Here is a 26511-nt window from a genome sequence, read left to right as displayed (position 1 = left end):
AATAGTCAATATCTATAGATTGCTTACTATGTGCCAGACATTGTTCTAAATGTTCTACATATGTCAATTCATTTAATCCCCGCAAAAACCTATTTTACCAATGAGGAAACAGCACGAAAAGGGTTAATAAGCATCTTGCCCAAGATCACGGCTAATTACAGATGGAGCTGAACTAAAGCAAACTGGCTTCCCAGTGCCTGCTCCCCACCACCACGTTGTCTAGCCTCTTGATAAGCTATATCAAGATACTTCACATGGGAGTTCCCATCGTGGCTTAACGGAAACGAATCTGACTAGTATTCATGAGGACCCAGGTTTAATCCCTGGCCTTGCTCAGCGGGTTAAGGATCCAGAGTTGCCCTGATCTGTGGTGTGGCTCGCAGATGCAGCTCGGATCCTGCATTGCTGTGGCTGTGGTGTAGGCCGGCAGCTATAGCTCTGATTTGACCCCTAGCCTGAGAACCTGGAAATGTCCATATGCCACAGCTACAGCCCTAAAAAGCCAAAAAAAAGATACTTGCCATGTAAGCCAGTGTCCCCAGAGTCTCCTGGGAGGCATGTTTTACAACAAGTAGCCCTGGAAAGTCACCCCCATGCATGAGGCTGCTGCACGGGCCTCTCTAAACCTGAAAATGGTGCCACAATTTTTTTTTTGTCTTTTTAGGGCCACACCCACAGCATATGGAGGTTCCCAGGCTAGGGGTCAAATTGGAGCTGTAGCTGCCATCCTACTCCACAGCCACAGCAATGCCAGATCCAAGCTGAGTCTGTGACCTATACCATTGCTCATGGCAATGCTGGATCCTTCACCCACTGAGCAAGGCTGGGGATCGAACCCACATCCTTATGGATACTAGTCAGGTTCATTAACCACTGAGCCACAATGGAAACTCCCACAATTTCTGATCAGAGGATGGATGGCTGAAGGAATCTCCATTTAGGAAGTGTGTAAAGGGTGTGGGACTTATGTTTCAAAGAAACATGCTCCAGCAGGTCTTGAAGTTAAGGTGGCTTCCTTAGCTGGCTCTGTTTCCCCAACACCACCTGTCTCTCCCCTTCCCAGCCCCTACTCTGGAGGCACATTGAGTGATGGAATGCGACATTGTACTGAAGGCATACACCTGGCTCTCGAGCTCAGCACCTACTTGTTGGCTCCTCTACTTAGAGAGTCCACACTAGACGATGACTGATGGGAGGACAGCATGAAAAGATGCCAAGGCTGGGTGAGCAGGTGGGCAGTAGGAGGCAGACCCGCTCTACTCCCTGCTGGGATCATCCAAGCTAGTGTTGGTTGAGCTCCCATTTTGCTGCAGGAGCTGTTCTACAGGCTTTTTATGTATTAACTTATAACTAGTGCTTACTTTTTCTTCTTTCTCATTTTACATATGAGAAACTGGGGGCACAGGAAGATATGGTTATTTTTATAAACCACATAGCTATTTAGTAGAAGACCTAGGATTTCAGTTCATCCAGAAGTTTGCTTTTAGCCACTTAGCCTTCACTGAATGCCCAACCCCGTCACACACACACACACCCCCATACAAAAAGGAAGTTGTTGTGAATATGTGAAATGGCCCTTTAGGACACTTTAGTATCAGCTAAGGAGCTTTCCAAAATACCAGGAGCCAACCACCACCCTCAGAAATTCTGATGCCCTTCTTCCAGTGTGATATCTAAAAGCCAGTATTTTTTTATAGCTTCCTCACTGGATTCTAATGCTTTTGATTTGGGGTGGCTTTGGCATCCATATAAAGTGCATTCATTCTTATTTCTATCATCCAGTCACCATATGTCATATATGCCAACATATAAGAAAACTCCCAAATATACAACGGAAAGGAATTCCCAAGTTTTGACCAACTTCGACACATGAGCTTTTAGAAATATGGATAATATAATCAAAACATCCACTTAAAATATATAACTTATTAATTTAGTCACACAGATGTGCATTTGAAATGATGCATCACACAGAGTAGCATGTTAGTTTAGAAACATTGCTGTTAAGGATCTGGCATTGTCACTGCTGTGGCTGGGGTGACTGCTATGCCACATGTTTAATCCCTGGCCTGGGAACCAACCACGAGACCAAAAAAAAAAGAAGAAGAAGAAGAAAAGAAGCATTGCTTTTCCCACTCTAATATTCCACAAAACAACCTTATTTGAATTTCCCACATGCATCTACAACATTTTTGTCTTCATGTCTCCAAAGCCACATTTAGCGGCATCTGCACAAGTTTCTGGTACACATCACCCACTGTTTGCTGATTGAAATAGATCAGTTTTTCAATACAAGTACACATGATCCCTGGAAATTTTATCTTATGCCACAAAAAATGCTTTTGCGTAACATCAGGACAGGCTGAGCTTGTGTGTTGTGGGTAGGGCTGGTGGTAGGTTGGTAGATGTGGCTTAGCAGTCACTTCATTCTGACTGATCTGCACCTCACGCTGAGCAGTTGTTAGATATTTCAAGTATTCCTCCTGCTTGTGGACATAGTCTTGATTTTTTACAACCTACCAGCCCCTTGCTGTATTGTCTCTGAAAGTGAGTCTTTAAAAGGCTTATTTACAAGGACGACCACACTTGCAACTGTAAGGTTACATGCTCAGCAATAAAAAATAGAGCTAAAACTAATAACTAATAGCTCAATAATAATGGAGCTAAAATTGTGAGATTACATGCTCAACAAATTAAAGGAGCTTAAACTCCATTAAATTTCTTTGCCTCTTGTTTCTTTTTCTTAATTGAGTCCCATGCATGTGACCTCTATGATGTTAGCTGGGCAATTTCTCAGTGTTTTAGGTCCAAAATAGGATAACCAATGGCTGTGTCCTCTAATGTCCGCTTTGTAAGGGTTCCATTATAAGGTGACTGCTTCTTCCAAAAGGTACTTCAGAGAGAAGGGATCTCACTTTTCATCCAAGCACAGACAGTTTTTATTGATCACCAAATGACAAGTAAGGCTCTGTTACTTCTATTTCTACACCCGTGAGCCCAGCAGCATTGCACCTTGAAGGGCTTTAAGTTTCTTTTCTGTCTTTCATTATCCAAAGACTCAGAGGTGACGGAGGCAGGCGAGGGCTCCTCCTCCTCCCTCACACATCCTCCCGTCCCCTCCCCACCTGGTGCCAGGCCTCAGCGGGACGGCAATGCAGCTTGGCAGCATCTGGAAGGCGCCTGTGTTTGAACAGGGATGAGACAAACCTCCTTAAGCTGCTTATTCTAAGTTGGGGATTGTTCTTCCTAGTCAATTGATACTGAAAATAATTACTTCTTAGAATCTTTGAAAACCAAATGTGTAAAGAGAAATTAAAATCTAATTAAATGGATGTAGGCAATTCTGTCTGAGCTGACAACCCTTAAGCCACTGCAGTTTGTCAAAGGTTACATTATCTCTCTGTCCCTGGGCGCTCCAGGCTCTGCTTGGCTCTGAGCCCAGCACTCCCTCTCCAACACCCTCTCGTATGCCCTGTCTTGGGCTCGGCAGCCTCTTTGTTCTTGGGCAGAGATGCTGGCTAAAGAGGCCATCTGTCCATGGGGTTGCTGAAGAGCCTCCTGCAGAGGATGGGGTCTCCCTGATCTTGAAGCTTCAAACCACTGTTTCCCAACAGGGGTGTTTCTGGCTTTGTGGCAGGACAATTCCTTTTTGTGTCTCTCTGACAGGGCTGGTGGGCTATTGAAAGCCACCACTTTGAGCCAGCTCTGTTTGGCCATCAATAACCATAAACCTTTGCCTTTCCCAGATTCTCTATGACCATTTCACAGTGTTACCCCACTCTGTGCAGGTTACCAGTCTGCAGTGAGGTCCCTGAGTTAAGTGGTTAGAAGTTTTTATAGCAATCTGACATCACCACAACATTCTTACTGTATTTTATGGATTGGAAAATCAGTTTCCAATGGGTTGGAGGGAAAATAAGTGGTCCATCACCACACAGGCTTTGGGGGGTTCTGTCCTTGACCCATTTTGCCTATTCTGGACCCATTCCTGTCAGCTCCAGCCTCTCCACGCTTGACACCAGGGGCTTCATCTTCATGTTTGAATAGTTTTTCTGGCTTTATTTGAAAAGTGGTTCTTTCCTTCCCTGGCCACATTCTTCCACAGAGGCATTTTGGCTTACAAGAAACAGGTGCATTTACATCACTTGGAGAAAATGTGGGTGGAGGAGTCCCTGCAAAGGTGCTCGTGGAGAGGAGCTGGCGGTGTCGCTGCGAGGACAGGCAGGATCCAAAGGAGGTGAGATCCTGAGAGCAGCCGCTCACTCCACCTCCCTCCAAGTCTGCCTGAGTCTTCCCAGCATCTCCCTGCTCTGTTTCTCTCTCTCTCTCTCTCCCTCTCCCTCTCCCTCTCTCTCCCCCTCTGTCTCTCCCTCCCTCCCTCTCTCATCTCTCTCTCCCACTGCTGCATCTGTATGCTCACATTTTCTGCCCTGCACTGGCCCATCATGGCTTTTTTCCAGCCTCATGACTCCTTCCACCTGCCTACAGCCTGGGTTCAGATATCCTCTGGTCGGAGGTAACACAAGACAGAATTGCATGGGCTCTGGTTACCTTTTCCTGCCAGATCAGTCTGAGCAGCCTTATGGAGTGGTTGTGTTTGAGTCAATGTCCTCTTTGGGACCTATTGATTTTCTCCTAAGAGGAAGGAGAACAGAGCCACTTGACAAAAAGCAGACCCTCAAAGCAGCAGGGGCTGCAGAAGGGGCAGTTCCCCTAGAAGGTATCCTGGGTTCTGTCCCTCTAAAGCACTCTTGCTTCATCTCCTGTTACCCAAGCTGGGTGACATGAGACAGTCTGGCTGACTCCTGACCCACCTCAGTCCTTGTGAGAGCATCTGCTAGTGGGTACTGGACAACTGCAGGGGCATCACCTATCAGAGTGTGTGGCCCATGAAATGCACATTCATGGACATTTCTCCCTTGGAACCATCCCAGCTCCAGTGCTGAGCTGGTAGAAGGGGAGCATAGGAGATTGCTGGCGGCACTTTCCACTACCCAGCTCCTTGTGGTTGATAGCTCTGTGGGGGTTAATTGGTTTTTTGGCTGATGAAATCACAGCAGAATTATCCGTTGTTGAAGCTCTTCAACAGCATAACAGTTATTACTCCCTGGACACCTCCCCGTTCCCTTCTGAGCCATTTCATTTTCTCAGTCTTGTCGGAAACGAGCATTTGCATCAACATGTCAGTGCCCCCTTGTAATCACGGCATAATGTTATTGTTTTCACACCACTGTGAGGAGTGGGTGCTACAGAGACTGCCACAAACACACAAGTTCACCCCCTGGGCCCCATTAAGGGCTCAGGGGCATCACTTAGCAGGATGCCTACGTGGAAAAGCTCTTCTTCCCCCAAAGGCCCTCTCCAGTGGCCAGGAGGGGACCTCCTGACCCTTGCCCTTCTCTAAGTCAGGGACAGAACTCCAGGGGTGGGCAAGACGAAGAAGCCAGGCTCTCCTCTACACTGTTAAGGCTCATTCTGGCCCCCAGGGGGAGCTCGAGGGCTCCCTCACTCCATTTCCAAGGGCGAGGGCACTGCTGTTTCTTGACTCCAGCGATAAGACTTTGAAGATCAAGATCAGTCTTAGAGCCCAGAGATAAAAGTAAAAGAGGGATCCTTGTACTGTGTTTGATCTGGGCTCCAGAGACCTGCAAAAGCTTTGTCTACTGCAAAAGTGTTCATTGGGGTGACCTCACTGAACTTGTCCTCTCTGCATAGAGCCAGAGTTCCTCTCTTAGGGACCTAAAGGGCAGGCGTGTCTTCTCCTCTCTTTCTCAGTATCTTTTCACCTTAAAAACTGTTAGTAGCCACTTCTTGCCCCACCTCTTGCCCCACTTCCCCTCTCCTGGCTTGGAGCTATTCGAAAACTAGATGACTTTTGCCGTCTCTTGGACCCAGTACATTCCATTCTAGCTCCTCCCCTTCTGGAGGGAAGCTCACTCCAGGACCATCTGTTACCATCTCCCTAAATCACCCCCGCTTATGCAATTCAGTGGTGTCTGACCTTCAGATAATGCCCTACATTCTCTCCGATTATCTTTACACAGCCGTAAAATGGGCACCAAAAAAAATGGCTGGAGAGAATGCGTTTGCTATACATTGTCAACTTAGAATGAGGCCATCTAGGTAGAGTCTCTAAAATTGTGAAGCAGAGGGAAGTAAGGGGTCTGTGGATCCAGGGGGCTGTATGACATGACATTTAGTCTTAGTGTCAAACTACAGGGGGTATATTGGAGGCCTCACACAGTTCTCTTGTGTACTTAATAAAGCATCTGTGTGAAGAGCGAGTAGCTGAAAGTAGGCTGGGGCTCTGTAGTTCTGTTTCCTAGCCCAGACATCTGCTATTTAGCATTGGACTAACAGAGATGGGAAAGGCATAGCTCTCTGCAGGGGAACTACCCCTAAGGACAGGATCTAGTTAAGGACACAGGGACCAGGTAATCTATTAACACTGGGCAGCATAGAGCAGTGACTAATTACCCTATAACTATGAATGCATTTATAAATCTGATATTAACACACAGTACATTATTTATGACCCCAAATATGAATAATTCAGTGTGTCCACATTTAGCAGGTTTCTGCTTAAAAACCAGCTTTGCACTGGGTCTTGGCTCTTGACATAGATCCAGGAAGGACTGGGAGAGGAGGAGCTCAGCTCAGGTTTCAAGCCCAGGAAGGGGAGTGTTTCAGCCCTGGCCCCACCAGACACAGAACACTCACTCAGCACCTCCACCACCCTCTTTTGGTTTACTCACCATGTGTTGAAGATAGATGGGCTGAGTGATCTCTAAAGCTCATGCCAGTCTTGAGACTCTGGAAAAGGATAAAAAAAGTAAATAAAGTGGTAGGAACAGATGTGATATCCATGATCCAGAATGGCTGCACTTAACTGCTCCAGTCCTAGAGTAAGCTGTGTCCTGGTGGGTAGTTCTGGCCAGGACTTTCCAGTGTCCCAGGCACAGAGCTGAGGCTGCTTGATGTCCTTCTTCCCTAGGTGCCTGCTTGCTTGCAGGAGGCAGCTCTGTGTCCTCCAGTTCAAGAGCTAGTTGAGGTCAGAGACTTATGTATCTTCGTTCATTGCTGCACTGATCAGAGTGCCCAACACGTAGGGGTCCCTCTATGTGAATGTTAAATGAAAGAATTAATGAGGCAGGGACATGGATTTGCACCTACTCCTTTGCCAGTTTCGTCCATCTCCATGGTGAGGAAGGAGAAGTTTGCCTTGGGGATTTTCTCAGAAGTTCAAATCTCTGTCCTTTACTCCAATAGAGGCATTCTATCCCTTTTACTTCCAAGCCAGGAGGGCTTATGGAAAAAGAATAACCCTGCAGCTCTACAGAATTCTTTCATGTTTTGCCTGTGGTTGGAGTTGAGCTCATCTCCAGTCTGCCTAAGAATGTATCCTCCATCCTAGACTATTGAAACAGGAGGCAGGGAGCAGCTTAGGCAGCAGCAGGAAACTGCCAGTGTCTTGGCCTTGAGCAGGTCAATTCCCCCAGCCTGCTTATCTTCACAATGGCAGGGTCAGACTCAAAGATTTATCAGGCCATTTTCAACCCCAAATTCTTTGTAAAAAATGGCTGAGGAGAGAGGTGTTGGGCTTGCCTCAAGTAACCCTGGGTTTTAGAGGCACTCAGAGTGTGAAGAGTGACATTGTTCCTAAGGGCTTAGACAGTGGAAGAGTTAATACCATGAGCCCAAGACCCTGTGAGCCAATTGCTCTCCTCCCCATGGCAAGAGCTGCAGCCTTAAGCCTCAGGTTTGGGCTGATGTATGCAAACCCAGCAAGTGGCTGCTAAATCACACCTGCTCGGGTATAAATAACCCCTGTGCATTCCTGTGGGGAGTGGGGAGTAGAGCCGAAGAGGCCCCAGGGCCAGATCTGTAAGCTCTGGATAAGAGACAACGAGTTTAGGAGTGGTGGGGGTTAGAGCTGGAAATCACCTGGTTTAGCCAAATGTCCCTGAGCTCACCAGTTCTTAGGTGGTGCAGGAGAAACTGGGAATCGTTCTGTTTTCCAAGATATCAGTGAGTAGAGGCTTAATTACCTCTTTTGAGATCCTGTTCTGGCTTTTGATCATGGGCACAGTTTTCTTCTAATTGAAATCTCTCTTGATGAGGCCCCTTTCCTCTTCTTCTTTCATCTTCTGAGTTGATAGCCAAGTCCTGATCATGGTCAGAAACCAGCCTTCCTAATGAAGGTCTCCTCTTTCTCCAGTAGCAGGTGCCCTTGAAACCTTAGGGCTAGAAGCCGTTCCCTACTTTTCATGTCTCTTCAGCACCATTTTCAGTTGCTGCACCCTCTTTTCAAAATACAGTGATCCAAGATCAAGGTGGCCCCTCCAGTAGACATAGGTGTGTTTTTTGTTGCCCTGCCCCCAAATTGCATGTTTGCTTTTTAAATAACACCAACTTCTAATTTAATTCAGCTGCTGGAGTTCCTGTCGTGGTTCAGTGGTTAACGAATCCGACTAGGAACCATGAGGTTGCGGGTTCCATCACTGGCCATGCTCAGTGGGTTAAGGATCCAGCGTTGCCGTGAGCTGTGGTGTAGGTTGCAGATGCGACTCGGATCTCGCGTTGCTGTGGCTCTGGTGTAGGTCAGCGGCTACAGCTCCGATTCGACTCCTAGCCTGGGAATCTCCATATGCTGTGGGAGCGACCCTAGAAAAGACAAAAAGACAAAAAAATAAAAATAAAAAAATAATAATAATAAATAAAAGGAGGGGAAAGTGTTTAAAAAAAATAATTCAGCTGCTGTTCACTGTGCTTCTCCCTAGAGGTGCCCATTTTTACTCTATGGTGCTCAGCTCATTACATATCACAGCATTTAATGATGCTGAGAAACAGCAGACAGCAATGATTGTGATGATCATAATGAAAATGAAAAAGGAAGGAAGATGACCTATAGTTGGTGACAGTGAGTGGGATTCTTGGAATCCACGAACTCCTGCAGAGCAGCCCCTCAACCTGAATGCTCTGGTCCCAGGAAGCTTTATATGGTTTTAGGCAATTGCCGGCACTCAGCACCGGTCTAGGACAATTTGGTCACAATTATCTCTAATCTCCTAGAGCGTTAATGCTTATTGTTAAGCATTAACACACCCTGGTCTTATTCAAACACTTAGGACTTTCGGTCTCAGACTCAGAGGAAAGAGCCAGAGACAGAGTGGGTGGAAACCCCACTAAGCGCTCTGCTGTCCTCAGGAGGCAGACCTCTGAGGCAGGAGCTGCCCTGGAGAGGGAGGGCTTCCAGGGCTGGTGGCTGGCCTTATGGGGGTTGGACCAGTGTGTTACTGTGGCTAGAAAGGAAGCCCACACCCTCGACTCAGCCTCCCCAGGCTCCTCTCCAGGCCTTAGTCTCCCCACATGTGAAAAGGAGATTGATCTTGCCGAAGAAATGTCTCCTCTGTGGGTGGCTGAGGGTGTGGACAGCTGGTGGGGCTTGTTAAAGGTATTTTTGATGCATTCTACAGTCTCTTTCCATTTAATTAAGTCAACGTTTATTGAAAACTTGCCAGCCAGGCACTTTGCAAGGCATCAGGGGGGACACGAGGACAAAGTTTCACCCCAAGGCACTGACAGATTGTGGGAAAGGAGGGAGTGAAAGTTAAGAGCACAAAGAAAACACAAATAAGAAGGACTGTGCTGTGATTCCAGGACAAAGAAAGCAGTGAGGAGACAAGGAGAAAAAGATGAACTTTGATTCAAGTGAGGTGGCATTTAATTCACACCTTAAAGAAGGACTCCTTTTTTTTTTTTATAGATATTTTCAAACATACACAAAAGTAGAGAGAATAGTATCAGGGACTCTCATGGGTGCATCACCCAGCCTCAAACCTCAACACTTGCTTTCACATAAGACCCCACCCGCTTTCCTGCACAACCCCCACTGGATCATTTCCATTCAAATCCCAGAAAGTATATAATTTCATAGGAACGTAGTCAATAAAGAGTCTATTTTAATGCAAGCACAATGCAATTATTATACTCAAAACAATTTCCTTAATATCATCGAATATTCAATCAGTACCCAATTGTTTCAAATATTTTTTTACAATTAGTTTGTTCAAACCAAGATACACACTAGTTTGATACCCTTTTCAAGCCTCTCTTTTTTTTCCCCCTTGCAATTTGATGGTGTTGTTGAAGAAACTACATCATTATCCTCAATGTTCCCCAAAGTCTGGATTTTGCTGAGTGCATCTCTAGAACATTTAATGTTCCTCTGCCTCCTGTATTTTGCATGAATTGGCGGTTCAGTCTAGAGCTTCATCTGACTTGGGTTCAGTGTTTTTGGCAAGACTCCTTTTTAGGTGGGGTTGGACACTTCCATCAGGAGGGTCATAAAGCCCAATGATCTCTTTCTGTGTTGTCAGTAGATGCTACAGCATCACCTAGACACCACGGCCTATCACACAAGGTGGGTGATAGTGATGGGGATTGACACAGATGGTTGCTTTGTAATTATTTTATAACCTGGACATGTGTCTCGTGAAATTTCTAGTGTGCGTGCTCTAAGGCATTAGAAAAAAGAATATGGGCATTTTGATAGGCAATAGGGCTTTTGAAGGGCAGAGACCAGTCAAATCCATGGGATAAAGCAGAGGGCCCAGCAGACTGAAGGTGGGCCTTAACAGCTAAAATCCCAGTTCCTGAAACTCAGAGGCCAAGTGAGTGGTGGTATAATTGAGGCCCATTCCCGTGAGCCTAATGTTTGGGGCACTTATTATTGTAGTGTAGATGCTTCAGCCTCCCACCAGGGTCATTTCAGAGGATGCCAAGCAGCCCTAGTCAGAAGATACATGAGAGAGCATTTATCTGCCTAGATTTATAATAAATGAGGGCATTTCTGAGGGTGGGGCTTTCCAGAAGTTAATTAGATAAGAATGAACCTCAGCCAAGGAAGTTTGCACACTTTGTCCAATTAATATGTGGCCCTGGGCAGACTCCCAAATATTACAGAGGGAGGGTTTTTTTTAATAATGATTTTTATTTTTTCCATCAGGAGGAAAATAATGATTTTTATTATAATAATGATTTTTATTTTTTCCATTACAGCTGGTTTACAGTGTTCTGTCAATTTTCTACTGTACAGCAAGGTGACCCGAGAGAGGGAGGGATTTTGTGGAATCATCTACCTAAATTCAAATCCCAGAGTCACATCTTATAAGCTGGGATATCTGTAGGCAAAGTAATTTTTTTTTTTAATGGCCACACCTGTGGCATATGGAATTTTCTGGACTAGGGGTCAAATTGGAGCTGCAGTTGAGGCCTACACGACAGCCACAGCAATGCCAGATCCAGGCCCCATCTCCAGCCTACATTGTGGCAGCACTGGATCCTTCATCCATTGAGTGAGGCCAGGGATCAAACCTGCATTCTTACGGATACTAGTCAGGTTCTTAACTGTCCAAGCCACAAGGGGAACTCCAACTTAAACTTCTCAAGCCTCAGTTCCTTCAACTACAAGATAGGGCTAATAATACTACCCAACTCCTAGTGTTGTTTTGCTGATTAAATGGTTGATGTTTGCAAATCAGCAGGCACATAGGAAGGAACCCATAAGTGCTGGCTGTGATTATCACGCAGTGGATGATTCCTCTGACATTTGCTTCCTCAGCCTCAGAATAGCAAGTCTTGCCTTGGAGTCTTAAGAAATACTAATTGATGAAGCTAGTATTAAAAAATGGCTGCTTTCTTAGGTCTCTGAAAGAACTTGGCTATGACATCAGTGTGGATCAAGTGGTTTTCTTTTTCCTTTGATTTTTCCTTTCATTTTTTCTAGTAAGAAGACCACGTATATTCGGGAAACTGGTGGACTTTCTGAGAGTCTGAGCAGGACATAAACTATGGTGATCACACTGATTGCCAGCCTGGTCCTTGGACTCTTTGCCAGAACCCTGCCAATGCCTCCGTGGGAATTGTAAAATTGTTAGAAACAAAGATATAATTAACATCCAAAATAGGCAGGGATGTTAAGTTGTCAAACTTTGTGATCCACAAATGGTCAAGAGGCTAAAATCACTGAAGAGAAAATTAAAATGGCAAAAGCCAAATTTTTCTAACTCAGCCTTTACTTTGGTTTAATGAAAGCCTGGCTGGAAGCTCACTGATGAGGATGGGGGTATGATGGGCTTAGAATAGCTCTAAAATTATGTCTTTCAGTTTAGATGTGATTTCCAAATGAGACATTTTCCAGGAGTCTCTAACATTGCTACATAGTCAGTGATCCATCAACAAATAAGTATTGAGCACCTGTGGTGCTGACCTTAGGGAATTTACATTCTAGTGGTAAAGATAAATAAATGAGCTATTCTAATAGGAGGAGAAGTTCTATAACTTAAGATGGTATTCATTAACTGGGCCACCATGATTGCTTGTAACCTATATTACAAGCAATGTCCAAAAGGCAGTCCATGGGTTACTTACTAATCAAGGATTTACTAAGAACCAAGACACCATTTCTACCCCTGCTGCCATTGCCTTAGTCTAGTTTCTCACCATTGTGTGCCTAGACTCTTTTAAGGGTCTCCCAGCTCTATACAAACAGCAGATTCCTCTTCCCAGAAGACAATTTTGATCATGCCAGATCGCTGCTCAAAAACTTTCTGGGACTTTCCACACTAGCAAATCTGAATTTAAATTCTTTACCCTAGATCTTGAAACTTAAGTACAAATCTGAAAGTAGATAAGGAAGATGGGGGTAGGGGAGTGGATTCTTTGCACAAGTTTGTTGCGGGGAGTGGTTGGAGAAAAAGCAATACCAAATGACACAGACGGACTCAGTGACCTTCTTTCTCAAGTTCTGTCTTCTCCTGGTGAGCTCTTGGCATCCTCAGAGCTTGTGCACCTGCCACTGAGAGCCTGCAGGGACCTGAGCTGTACTAGATGTGCCAGCACTGAGGCTGGCTGGAGTCTCCTTCATGTCAGCACTCACAGATTGGATGAAAACCAAAGTGACAAAGCCTGCATATAGGTTACAAGCAATCATGGTGGCCCAGTTAATGAATACCATGTGGGGACTGAAATGACCACTAATCCTGAAGAAACAAAGAGAATAAATAGGAAGGAAAGAAATTCAAATCAGAGTAGTTTGAATTTGTCCTAAGCAAGAAGTGTATCACAACTCCTCAGTTCCAGTGGTTTTTCCACATTTTATGTCAACTCTCCAAACTTTAATATTGACTATTAGAGCACTTACCACCTTGCATCTTAATTACCTGTCTCTTTGCTACCTTCCTGCTCCACCAGACTGTGGCATCTTCTTCAGGAACCATCTTTATTCCTCTCTTAAAAACAAACAAAACAGGAGTTCCCGTGGTGGCGCAGTGGTTAACGAATCCGACTAGGAACCATGAGGTTGCGGGTTCGGTCCCTGCCCTTGCTCAGTGGGTTAGAGATCCGGCGTTGCCGTGAGCTGTGGTGTAGGTCGCAGACACGGCTCGGATCCCGAGTTGCTGTGGCTCTGGCGTAGGCCGGTGGCTACAGCTCCGATTCGACCCCTAGCCTGGGAACCTCCATATGCCGCGAGAGCGGCCCAGGAAATGGCAAAAAGACACACACACAAAAAAAAAAAAAACAAAAAAACAAAACAAAAACCACCTTGGCATAAAACCTAGTATACAATAGGCATTCAATAAATGGTAAGTGAATTTCATCCCATCGTCTTACAAAGCCACTTCTGAGAATCTTAGGTCATGGCAATTTGTCTTTTTCTCTGAAGTTTCAGAGCGGTGATCTGTCCTATTTATGTATTTTTTTTTTGTTTTTGCCACTTTTAAATGAGTTCTAAAAGTTCACTGGAATATTCTCTGTTCACTGAAAAGAAAAATGTTCAAAATGATTGTCATTGCCTAAGCTAGCTCAAAAATCCTATTTCGAGCCATCATGTTCAATGCAGCAAACATGAGTTAAATATTGCTATGGGCAGGGCTCTGGAATAAACACTGGACATAAAACATTGAGTAGGTCCTGCTTTCAAAAAGCTTATGATCCTGATGGAGGATAATGTGAGAAAAAGAATGTACATAAATATGTGTGCGACTGGGTCCCTTTGCTGTACAGTAGAACATTGATAGAACACTGTAAAGCAGCTATAATGGAAAAAATAAAAATCATTAAAAAAAAAAAAAAAAAGCTTATGATCCAAGACAGCAGATTGACGACAGCACGGTATGGCACATGTGTCACAGAGAAGGGACTCCTTCCTCGGTGGTGGGGAGGAAGACTTCACCGAGGCAGAAGGTGGACAGAAGGCCACTGCATAGCCCGGGTGAGGAATAGAGAAGATAGGACACAGGGAAACCCCAGTTTCTCCAAGGTCTTTTCTGTTTACGCCAGTTGCCCTTTCCGCCACTTCTGTGCTTCTGTATTCTCCAAAAGAAGGGACAGTGGGCCTTGGGGTCCAGTGACGTGAGGGTGTCTGCGTTGGCGTGTAGACACGGACATTTGCAAGTTTGCTGTCTCTGAGTGGAGACCCCTTCAGTGTGTCTTATGTCCTGCTGGTACTCTTAGCCACTTGAGGGTAAACACTGCATCTTATATGTCTCTGTACCACTCTCCCACCCTAGCACAGTGCTCTGCATGTGTCTAAACCAATGAAGGTTCATGAATTCAGAAGCATTGATTAATTCATATACTTTGCCTATAATATACACTTTTGTGGGGCGGATCAGTGTCAAGGGAACATTTTGTTCACTACAGACATGTTGTATAAACATAAACATTACTTAAGGCTACACAGTATTAACAATTCTAGTCTAACAGATGACATGGTGTGAAAACAGGGCACGGAGTGCTGGACTGGGCCCTGAGCCTCACCTTGGCCCTGATTCAATCCTGCTGCCCAGTGTGGGTTTAGTTAATTTCTTTAAGATTCGGGTCAAACACAGCTAATGATCACAGTGTTTTTTTCCCTGCTTTTATTCAATAAGAAGAGAATTCCCTAATATAGTATACAGGATTCATAATTGCCTGAGATTTCTAAGACGGCGATTGAACCGAAAATCATTGACTCTTTCTTGAGGATTTAGGAAGCCCTTGGGATCCTGCTACACCCCAGGGCCCCCAGTAAGAATCCAGTTTCATGGCAAACCTGCCTCCCTCAAAGAAACCTACAGCCGAAAACTCTGTGATCAGGGTACTGTACTGGGTGTTGGAATGGACCAGTAAACTGCTGGTAAATCTTGCAGGTATTCATTTAACCAACATCTATTGACCAGCAATGCATTTTAGTCACAAAGGTGAAAATCAAAGAAATAATGGAAACAGTCAAACAGCCCTGGATTGATTCTAGGTCTTTGTCTGTGACCTAATCCTTTTGACCCTCAGTTACTTATCTGTAAAATGGCCACAGTAAAACCCCCTCTGTGGGTTGCGATTAGGATTAATGAAGGGCCTCACTCAGCTCACAGGTGTTCAGAAAATGAGTTCTCTTCTCCTTCCTTGTAGATATCTTAAAATCCACATATAAATACAAAATCAACTAACTAGAGAATCACCTAAAAGCAGAGTATAATGCTGCATTAATTTATAGCAAATTGCTCAGCATCAAAAAGGGAACATGCAGCTGTCTGGAGAGGAACTGCTCAGATACTCAAGGTAATTTTTCAAAAATCCATTCTAAACAAGTGTTGACACAAACTCATCGTTAGCTGAGCTTTAGCTTTGTGGCACTTAAATTTGTAATATTAAAAGTAAATTAAATATTGCATATGACTACACATTGGAGGTGTTTAGGGAGCAATTTCACAGTCGACAATTCAAACCTTCCTGTCTGATGAAAATTCACATTTACCCGAGGGTGGGGGAGGAGACAAAGACACAGGCAACGAGACCTGAATGGGGAAAGTGAGAAGTTGGACCAGGGGCTCAAACATGCACCAGCCACTGTTGGAAAATGGATGTCATTTTCTGGACCTTTAATTGGCCAAGTGAACATATACTCTTGATTACAGAACTGGGTCAAGAAATGTGGGTTGGTGTTCCCATTGTGGCTCAGGGATAACGAACCCGACTAGTATCCATGAGGATGCAGGTTCAATCCCTGGCCCCACTCAGTGGGTTAAGGATCCGTTGCCATGAGCTGTAGTGTAGGTCGCAGACACAGCTCAGATCCTGCATTGCAGTGGCTGTGGCAGTGCCATAGGCCAGTAGCTGCAGCTCCAATTTGACTCCTAGCCTGGGAACTTCCATATACCACGAGTGCGGCCCTTAAAAAAAAAAAAAAGAAAGAAAGAAATGTAGGTTATCCTCCCACCTTTGCAATCCTGCAGGTAAATCAGATCTGGAGGCACCAGTGGTCTTGTGGCTCTCCAGGATTCGGGGGCCTCCCTCTTATGCCCCCATCCCCTGCTGCATTGCAGCCACCTTCTCTACCACCCCTGGTTCCCATCGCCTCCTCGTTGGTGTTTCTTTGGATCATGATTGAATGTGCAGGATGCTTCAGAGATGTCTGAAGATGGAGCTGCTGATTGTCAGCACGAGATGAACATGGAGCTACCTCTCCAGCAGCAGAGAGGAAGTCAGGCCAAGCTCCCCACATGCTCCTGCCTGTCCCTCCACGGGATGGGACTTGGCAGAAACCAGAGCCCAGGGCCATTCTGGGTTATCAGTGGGAGCCTGGGCACTGGACTTGGTCCTCATCCAAGGGACAGAGTTGAGCTGGGCTGTGAGTCAGCCATTCTGAAGAGCGAGCCAAAAACCCAAAGTCTGGGGCAGAGTAGATCAGAGACCAGAAGGGCCTGGCTTGGAGCCAAAGACGGGCAGAACCAAGCCTTATGAATGAAGCCAAGTTAGTGATGAGAAGGGGCTGGATCACACAGGGGACTTCAGGCCGGAGCAGCTTTGAAAAATTTCACAAACTGCTGTTGACCAGCTGCAGGGACTTTTCTGCTAATGGCGTCTTTTTTTTTTTTTTTTTTTTTTTTTTGGCATTTTCTAGGGCCGCACTCGCTGCATATGGAGGTTCCCAGGCTAGGGGTCTAATTATAGCTGTAGCCGCTGGCCTACACCACAGCCGAAGCAATGCGGGATCTGAGCTGCATCTGCCACCTGCACCACAGCTCACAGCAACACCGGATCCTTAACCTGCTGAGAGAGGCCAGGGATCGAACCCTCAACCTCGATCCTAGTTGGATTCGTTAACCACTGAGCCACAACGGGAACTCCTCTAATGGCGTCTTAAAGGCAGTGAGCAGCTCCCAGCCCTGCAGGAGGCAGGCTCAAAGCGGTCCCACCCGGTCCTCAGGAACGAGCTGAATAGTCTTTTGGGGCTTAGGGCCTTAGAATTCACAAAGCACTTCACAAACACTGTAATATCCCAGCCTTATGAAGACCCAATATTAGCCCTCATTTTACAGCTGGGGAATAATGAAGGTGAGAGACTTGCCCCAGGTCACTCAGCCTTTCAGTTGTGGAGCCTGGTCTTGGACCTACCTCTGCCTTTATATCTCATCTTGAGTCTATGACCTTGGGTGTATTCACACTGTGTTCCATCCAATCTACGTGGAAAGCCGGAACTATTCCTTACTCTTGGTTTACAGGCTGAGTGATAGCCTTGTTGAATGGTGGCCCAGTGATGAGCCATTACCCTGTGATCACCCTGGGTGATCTCACCTGTCCCACCCAGATCTGAGAGCCCACAGTGTCCACAAAGACACCATATAGCCCATTTTGGCCACTCATCATTCACCAAAGCTGTGACTCTGCTGCAGGTCGCAATGTCACTGTGCCTCTCTGCATATCCAGTCTTCATTTTCTTTACTCTAGTTGACTGTTCTTTAGCATAGCTGTTCGTTTTCTGTGTAATATCATTTAACTCTTCAAGAAATCATGGCACGAGTTATAATAGCTCTTCCATTATTGAATAATCACCTGTATGAATCTCAACAAATATAGGTAGCAATCAATCTGCAGTTAATTAATATAAAGCAACGAGTCCCATTAAATTCAAATGTTGCAACGGACATGGTTGGTTGACTAAATATGAGTGCCATTTATAAGTACATCCTTCTTGGGATTGTCTTGGACTTGAAAATATTTTTTATTAACTAGCTGGTATTTAACAGAAATTAATTGTTTGCTATGCATCATCAATTTCATCCCCTAGAAGTAAGACCTAGAGCTGCCTTGGACCAGCTATGTATGTGGAGGAGTTTTCTGGGTAGTTCTCTGAGACACACCACGTTCTCTCCCCTTACTCCCTAATCTCATCTCACTTCCACCCCCTCCTACCTAACATTTTAATGAGGCTCCTTCTAATCAAGCTGTAATTTTGCAAGCTGTTCTTTAATTTCTATCTTCAGATTTGACCCTTAGATGGCACAGAAAGATGACATGTGACATCCAGATACGTTTAGAACTCTGGGGTATTCCAGGCAGGAGTTATTTGTTAAACAAAGACCTAAAGTAGATTTCAGAATCCCTCCCTCCACCCCCACCTGTCTGAATTCCATTTTGCAGCTTTCCTGTTCCCATTAAGAGGTCATAGCAGATTCATTGACAGAAGTACTTCCTTCCACCTGAACGTGCTAGAACAAAGTCACATCTTTGGATGCGACCTGCCCAACATCTTCTCCGTACACCTCCCTTGCTCTTACTTGTGACATGTAAGTAGGAGAACAACCATTAGAGTGGGGAAAGTAAAATAGATTTCACCCCCTCTAGGATATGACATTTGCGACACAAGGCTAGGAATGTTTTCTGGCAACTTGCACCTTGAATGACATCTCTAAATGCTTGCTTATCTCAATGAGAAAGGTTTATCCAGACAGACACAGCAGCTGTCATTTCATTTATTTGCTTAGTCAGTGAATGGGTAGCACAGGCCCGTCGGTTACGTCCGGCAGAATCTGAGCATCTCTGTGGGGCCTCTATTCGCCTGGCTCTGCTTATGCAGCAGTTAAAGTCTGCTTTTCCAGAACCCTGTAGCGTGAGTGATGGTTTGGACCGAGGAACCACGCAAACACTTCAAGTCTCCGTTCCCTGCCGCTGCCCCACATCATACAATAAGGAAGAAGGTTATGAAGTAGCTTTTTAAGTTCCCAGGCTAGGGGTCTAATCAGAGCTGCAACATAGCCACAGCAACTTAGGATCTGAGCCGCATCTGCAAACTCAGCTTGCGGCAACACTGGATCCTTAACCCACTGATGGAGGCCAAGGATCAAACCCGCATCCTCATGGACACTAGAGTCTTAACCCACTGAGCCACAATGGGAACCTCTGAAATAGCCTTTTCTTGCCACAGCCAAGCTGGCAGTGGTTTTGACATTTCGCAAACTAATTTAGGGGCAAGGTAACAAAGCAGCCAGAAGAAGGTGTCAAACGCTGGTGCCTGGGATGCTTGGAGAGACCAGGCAGTCCCATGAACCAGAGACAAAAGCTGAAAGCAAGGGAAGGGGAAATGGAGACCAAGGGGGGTGGGGGGGAGAAATAAAGATCATTAATATCGCCAAGGGAGTGAAGGAAAGACAAACTGCCACTGGTGGTGCAGGTAACAGGGTGACTAACTTGGTGTGCCTGGCACTTGGTTTGTCTCACATCCTGGGAACACCCTCATCCTGGGAAAACCAGGGTGGTTGGTCACCTGCAGTAGACTTGATAGGGCCTTTCATTATGTAGAGCTGGCGGAGAAGGGCCTGAACCACGCTCTAGTGTGACTTTGGGGCCAAACCGATTTAAAATGTGAGAACTGCCACTTCTGACTTCGGCCTTGGTCCTGGGAAGCAGACCCCACAGTGTGCCACAGGTAGGACCAGACTGCTCGGTTCCTGAAGGGCAGAGCCTGTGGTGAATGTCACCTTCCCTACCCCTCTAAAGTCCCATTAAAAAGCCCATCAACATTTTGTTCTCAACACATTGAGCTCCCGGCATGCTCCAAGTATCTATCGGGTGGCCAAGATACATCGCTGACTGGCTGGACAAGTATTTTTTATGGCATATCTACCTGGCTTTTTCATTCTTAGATGTGCTTTACCAAAGGGGTGTCCCTAAGTGAGAGAGGCATGAGACTAAGAGCTTGGCCCTCAAAGCATTCCCTGGCACAGATGACTGCATGCCCAGGAAGTTGCCCCACATTTCCACAGTCCAGGTCTGGCTTCTACATCTTTTCTTTCACCACACTGCTCTGTTGTGGACCTCAGAGTGCCCTGTGGCTGGTCCAGGTATGACCACATTGGCCCAGGCATCTCACATGCTACTGTGCCTTCAATCCATCTACTGCCACAGGACTAGGCTCAGACTTTGCCATTCCTCCCTTAGCAGCCATTGCCAGCTCTCCTTGGCCCAGCAACACTCACTCGGGGTATCTACTTTGCTAGGAGATAAACCCTTCTGTGGCCCCCATGCTCTTGGTTGCCCATCTTGTAAAGGTGAAATGAGACTGGATATCAAGAGACTCTTTCAGGAGCAAAAGGAAACACATAGGTCTGAGTTTTCCTATTGTGCCCATTTCAGTGTCGCATAGATTCACCCACCCAGTAACTAATTTCTAAAAATAGTAATGAAAAATCTCCTTACTCGGCACTGATGTTGACATTAGCAATACATCAGAGACTGAGGCAGGCAAGGCCTTGGCTCACAGAGCTTTTATCCAAGAGAGGGAGAAAAAGATAATAAACGAGAATGTAAACAAATGAGTGATGACATCTCAGAAGGTAATAAGCACTGTGAAGACAATACAAAAGGGTGTAACCTTCCAGAGGAGGGGGCTTGGCTCACTTTACCTTTAGGGACCTTCCCAAGGGAGGGGTGGTCTAAGAATGTCTCTAAGAGCCCTGCGCTGCCCCCTGCTGGCCAGGGTCAGCAGGACATGCTGTGTTCTCTGGGGTTGCTTTGGCTTCTCCACCATGTCTGTTTTGCCTCCCGCCCTCACCCCTGACCATTTGGGTAAGAGCAGTCTTAGTACTGTTTGAGGGGCTGGGGACTCTAGGAACAGAACTTCTCTTGGCCAGTCCCTGTTGAGGTATTCCCTGTCAATACAGATTTTTGGAGGCTGGGTAGCCTGCAGCTTGGAGTGTGGGCTTTGATGTCAGTCAGCTGTGTTCCTTTCCTTTCCCCCTATCTGTCTGGCTAACTGGCATTGGTCTTTTAAAACCGAACTGAAGTGTCTGCCCTGGAGAGCCTTTCCTGGCCTCTGCAGCATGAGTCCCCAGCAGCATGAACCTGTGACTGTCACATGGGTAGAGTCAAGTCTTATTGATACCGAGCAGATGTGTCTGAGACACAAATGGGATTCAATACACATTTATTGAATACATGCTTGAATAAATGAGTGAATCTGGAGTTCAGCAGGCAAGCCTGGATCTTATAGACTTGGTCCCCCAGCTCATTGCAGAACCCAGAAGTCCACAATGAAAAGCAAAGTAAACTGATTTTCCCACAAATTGTATTATGCACAATCAAAAAGTTGGAAAAGCATCTCTTGGGTAGTTCAAATTACTCTCTCAAAGGTGAGAAGCACAACTCTTTTCATCAGAGCCACACAAACAGCCCCTCAGTGGACTGCTTTTAAGCATCTATTGATCTTTAAGAAAAGTATAATTTAACAAAAATGCTGCTTCCAGCTCCTTGTCTCATTGCCTGAATTCTCTCCAGGTATTTCCAGCTGTGATATGAACTCCCGCTGCGTGCTCAGCCCCAGTGATGGTGAACTCCCTAACTCAACACTGGGTTAGTGGGAGAAAGCTGTTGCTGGACAAGATGTCAATCAGGGGCAGATTGGAATTAATGGTCCTCCAAGCAGCTCAGACCTCCCTGGAGTGGCGTAGAGTACATCATGAAGGTCACATCATGAAGGTCAAATACTCCCTGAAGTATTTAGGGAGCTCAGCTTGAACGTGGTAATAGTAGATCTCACCACAAGATGGCACTATTGATGACATTTCTTGGTCTTCATGGAGGACCATTGGAATTAATGGTCCTACAAGCAGCTCAGACCTCCCTGGTGGAGTGGAGGCATCATGAAGGTCATCCCCAGTGAGTCCTGACTCAAGGCCAAGTCCTGGGGCATTTCCTATGCCCTTCAGCCCAAAGAGCAGAGAAGAGGGTTTTCACAGTTGCTTGAGACCTAATGAAAATATCAGAGCATCAACTCTTGTTAAATGCTCTTTGTTGTGGGTAAGAAGAAACTGTCTCAAATCTTGGGTGTTAAAGGATGATAATACTCTTTCAGAAACCTCCTCTCCCTTATCTTGGCCTGGGAACCCTTAAGAAGAAGTCATTATCAAGGTTCCAGTTTGCTGAAATGTAACCTCTCTGTTCTCTTCATGGTTAAGGAAATTGACTTTCTGCTCAACCTCCATTCCAGTTAATAGCAAGATGGCTCTAATATGTTGAAGAGACCTCGACCTGCTGGACAGGCTGGCGCAAGTCACAGACACTCAGAGTTTCCCTTTTTGGTGGAACCCACAGAATAGTTGGTTCCATGGAGTCAGGTGTGAACATGCTTTGTAAACTATAAAGCACTACCAATATGAGAGATTATTAAGAACCACCTGTAAATTACTAATTTTGAAGAAAACTGTGCTATCATTTTATATCTCTTTAGTCTCTTAAAAAATCTTAGAGCCTCCAGGTAGTTCAGTGGTATAATTCCGAACTTTGTTTTATTTTGGGTTTTTGTCTTTTTAGGGCCGCACCCACTGCCTATGGAGGTTCCCAGGCTAGAGGTCGAATCATAGCTGTAGCTGCCAGCCTCTGCCACAGCCACAGCAACGCCAGATCTGAATTGCATCTGCGACCTATACCACAGCTCATGGCAACACCAGATCCTTAACCCACTGAGCAAGGCCAGGGATCGAACCCGCAACCTCATGGTTCCTAGTCGGATTAGTTTCCATTGCACCACGACTGGAACTCCTGAACTTTGGTTGTTATAGTCATAGGCAGAATTCCTATGCTCCTGAGCACTCATGACAAGTATTTAGGGAACTCAGCTTGAAGGTGGTAATAGTAGATCTCACCACAAGATGGCACTATTGATGACAATCTTGGTCTTGATTGTTTAAAACAGACCTGACTTTTGACAGGCCCAGGTCAAGAGTATAAAGGAGGCCCGCATGCCATGTGTTTAATTATTCAAAAGTTAAATCAACCTAATACACGAAGTAAATAAAATATGTTTCCTATCTTGAAAAACACATCTTCACAATGAATGGAAGGTCAGGTGCAAACTTAGAATTCTGAGATCCTCAAAGTTCAGGGCACAAACAGTGTGGCTCAGGAAGGTGGGCATCCAGCCTCCCTCCTTTAGCTTCGTCCTGCACTTGAAGGTCCTGTACACCCATCCACACCCACGTGCCTCCCATCCTCAGAGGCTAGACCAGAGGAGAGGCCCCTGCCTGCTCCAGAAGGAAGCTCAGGATGTTGGGGAGATCTTTACGAGGCCCTGAGGACTCACAGCCTGTCTGGAGCAGAGGTCAGCTGACTTGCTCATAAAGGGTCACCTAGTAAGAGTTTTAGCCTTCGTGGGCAATCTAGTCTCTGTCACAACTGTTCAGCTTTGCCACTATGTCACGAAAGCAACTGTAGATAATTCAAAAATGAACAGGTGTGGCTGTGTGCCAATAAAATTTGGCAAAAATCAGCAGCAAGCCGAATTTGGTCCACAGGCCATAGTTCGCAGATTCTTGGTCTAGAAGCTGGGGCTGTGGTGGCCAAATAAAGCACAGGACATCCACTCAAACTCAATTCTAGATAAACAATGACCATTTTTTAGTATAAGTATGTCCCAAATACTGCATGGGACATACTTATACTCAAAAATGATTGACTGTTTATCTAACATTCAAATTTAACTCTGAATCATACTTTTTATTTGCTAAATATGGCCACCTTAGCAAGGGCATGAGATCTGAATAGGACTGCCCCAGGAGCCCCAGGGACCCATTTCCCCACAGGAGGCCATAGCTAGAGGGAGGCCAGAGTGTAGCCACTGAAGCATAGACCCCAGGTCGCTCTTTCCCAGGTGGGAAGTACTGGTTTCTTAGTTAACAATTTTTACGCTCTCAAAGAATAGACAGATTGTGTGCATTCTGCAATTTAAATAACTGATTTTGTGTAGTTTAGACACTTAATTTTTAAACAAATACTTATGGGGTTCCTGCTCTCTGGTAGGCACTGGGGAAAGGCCTAATCTCTGTCTTCATGTGGCTTACAGAGGAGGCAGACATTATACCAATTCACATAAAAACAAATGGATCATTACAAATGGGAAGGGCTGTGAAGATGAGGATAACAAGAGAAATAAATAAATTGGGAAGCAAAGCGAGGCACATCTGAGGAGTAATGCTGAGTCCGAGATATAAAGGGGAGAAGTTCCAGGCAGAGGAAGGGGCCGGAGCAGAGACCCTGGGTTGGTCCCTGAGAGGCGGGAGGGGGTAAGTGAGGAGTGTGGGAGAGGTGGAGCCAGAGGGGCAGGCTTTGCTTTCTGGGTCCTGTAGTTCACTTTCATTTGCAGTGTAGCAGAAAGCCTACAAGCTTTCAAACAGGGAGGGACTATGATCCAGTTCTCATTTTTCAAAGCTCACACTTGCTATTTCTTCCTGCAGAGAGGATGAGGGCAAGAGGAAGAGAAGGAAGGCTTACCCTGGGGGCTACTGCCATATTTCTGGAAAGAGGGTGATGAGAACCGCACAGCTTTGAGAAGCCTGTGCAGGTGATGGATGGGAGGCTGGGTAGGAGAGAGGCGAGTGAAAGACTATCACCTGGGCTTTTGGTTTTGCCATAAAGAGGAAAAGTGGAGGAGTAAGAAGATGGACAGTGTCATTGTTGGCATGCAAAGTTGGAGATGCTTTTGATCCTTCCAAATGGACAAATCAAATGAGAAGGCAGATATACTTGTCTGCAGCTCAGAAGTCAGGCTAGAAATGGACGGGAGTGGTCAGCAGACTGTGAAAGGCATTTATAGTGTGAGAATAGCTCGCACCTACCTTCTTGGTGAAAAGAGAAGGGGGCCTGGGACAGATCCCTGAGGCACCTCAACGTTTAAAGGACAAGGGGACAGTAAAGGAGAAAAACCAAATGAGGGTAGGGCCACAGAAGCCCAAAGAAGGGAAGTTACAAAAAGCTCTCTCTCATGATTACCAAAAGCATCTTTTATCCTTTAGAACTTGTGGAGCCCCCTCCTTGTTATGGCCTCCCTTACCTCATTCCTTTGCTACCTTTATGGTGATAGAAAAATGAAACAGATGGGGAAAAGATAAAACACAGGTATAAGCAACTGTATTATAGAGTCGCTCCCATTACTGTTGTCACAGTAGGTGCTCACCATTGAAGGAGAGAAAGGATAAATGGGTGATTTTGAAGGAGGGAATGAGTATCTTCTTTCCCCTCCCTTATTGGTTAGGAAATAGATTTTGAACATGGCATCTTTAACATCCTGGCAGCCAGTGAAGGAAGAGGCTCCTTAAACAAATCCAACATGTGTTGGCATTTCTCAGCCTGGGGTGGTTGTCCACCCATCAGACCTTGGTCAAGTACACCGGGCTTAAGAGTCCAGGGAGGTCAGGGTTTGTGCTGTGTCACCACGGTGCTGGGCACCATGTTGTTTGGAGTCCTTGCAGGGAAATGATGGGACTCTCACAGTTCATATTAGTGACATTTCTCATTCCTAGTAAGTAACCTTATGTTTTGACCTGTAACAATGTGAAATGCTAACAAAGCCTTGAGGAAATTAAAAGCTCTTGATGTGGCTTGGAGGCTGCCTGCGTGGCTGCTATCTGAGGTGACAAAAGGTCTGCTAGACCCTGGAAAGAAAGAAAGGAAAGGAAAGGTCAGGGAGGAAGTAGCCATGTGGTGAAATGCCACTGTACAAGAGTTTATCTCCACCAAAGAGGTACCCTTTACATCAAAGAACTCCAAGCCAAGGGTCACTCCCAGCGCTGAGCACCAACTAATACAAATAAAATGGAAATGGATGATTAAAAGAAGACCTGGGCTCTGATTGCTATACCAGAACAAAATCTGGTATGTGGTTGCATTTTGCTTATTTAGCACTTTACAATTTTCAAGATGCTTTTTCATATATATCACCTTATTTGAATTTTCTGGAAAGCTGGCCAGGTAGGCATGACAAGGACTAGGATTCCCATTTGGCAGATGAACAGGGGGAGAAAGGCTCAGAGTAATTAAGCGACCTGCTTAAGGTCACCCAAGGACCCAGGTCTCCTGAGTGTGGTTCATTGATCCCTGTAGGACAGCATCTTTCAGAACAATATCAGGTCACAAAAATGAGATCAGTGCAAGGACTCAGTGAATCCAGAGTTTTCTGCCCGGCCCTTAGTGGACTCCTTGTGGCTGCTACATGTCTGTGTTCTACAACATTAGGAGTTTGTAGAGATAGAAGCTGTCAGTTAAGACATGGCAGTAGAATTCCAAAATAGGTGTCATGTGGAAAGCTCACGTCTTCCAAAGCAAACAGAGTACCAGCTATTACTGGAAGGCATTAAGTGAGGCAGCATCAATATCAATTTGCCCCTGACTGCTGCTGTCCGTTCCCAGGAGGGGGGA

General features: G+C 45.6%; 1 protein-coding gene across 6 annotated transcripts in view; it reads left to right on the top strand.

Moving 5' to 3' along the window:
* The window catches only part of LOC102159623 (uncharacterized), a 412972-nt gene extending 390395 nt beyond the window's left edge, over window positions 1-22577 (top strand). For 5 of the 6 annotated variants that reach the window (XR_014810989.1, XR_014810988.1, XM_084969531.1 and 2 more), the window contains one exon: window positions 21598-22577. The gene's annotated coding sequence lies outside the window, so the exon portion shown is untranslated. Of the gene's footprint in view, window positions 1-11788; window positions 12069-21597 lie in introns of those variants that run through there. The other variant, XM_084969529.1, reaches the window with a different exon arrangement.
* The last annotated feature ends 3934 nt before the right edge of the window (window positions 22578-26511 follow it).

This window comes from Sus scrofa, chromosome 7, assembly GCF_054392235.1.
Source record: "Sus scrofa isolate SSC_HxYL_T2T_F1_AM1 chromosome 7, Sscrofa_HxYL_maternal_Yorkshire_Landrace_v2.0, whole genome shotgun sequence".
Taxonomy (NCBI): domain Eukaryota; kingdom Metazoa; phylum Chordata; class Mammalia; order Artiodactyla; family Suidae; genus Sus; species Sus scrofa.
The sequence above is the reverse complement of the archived record's forward strand: the minus strand, read 5'-3'. Positions and strand labels throughout refer to the sequence as shown.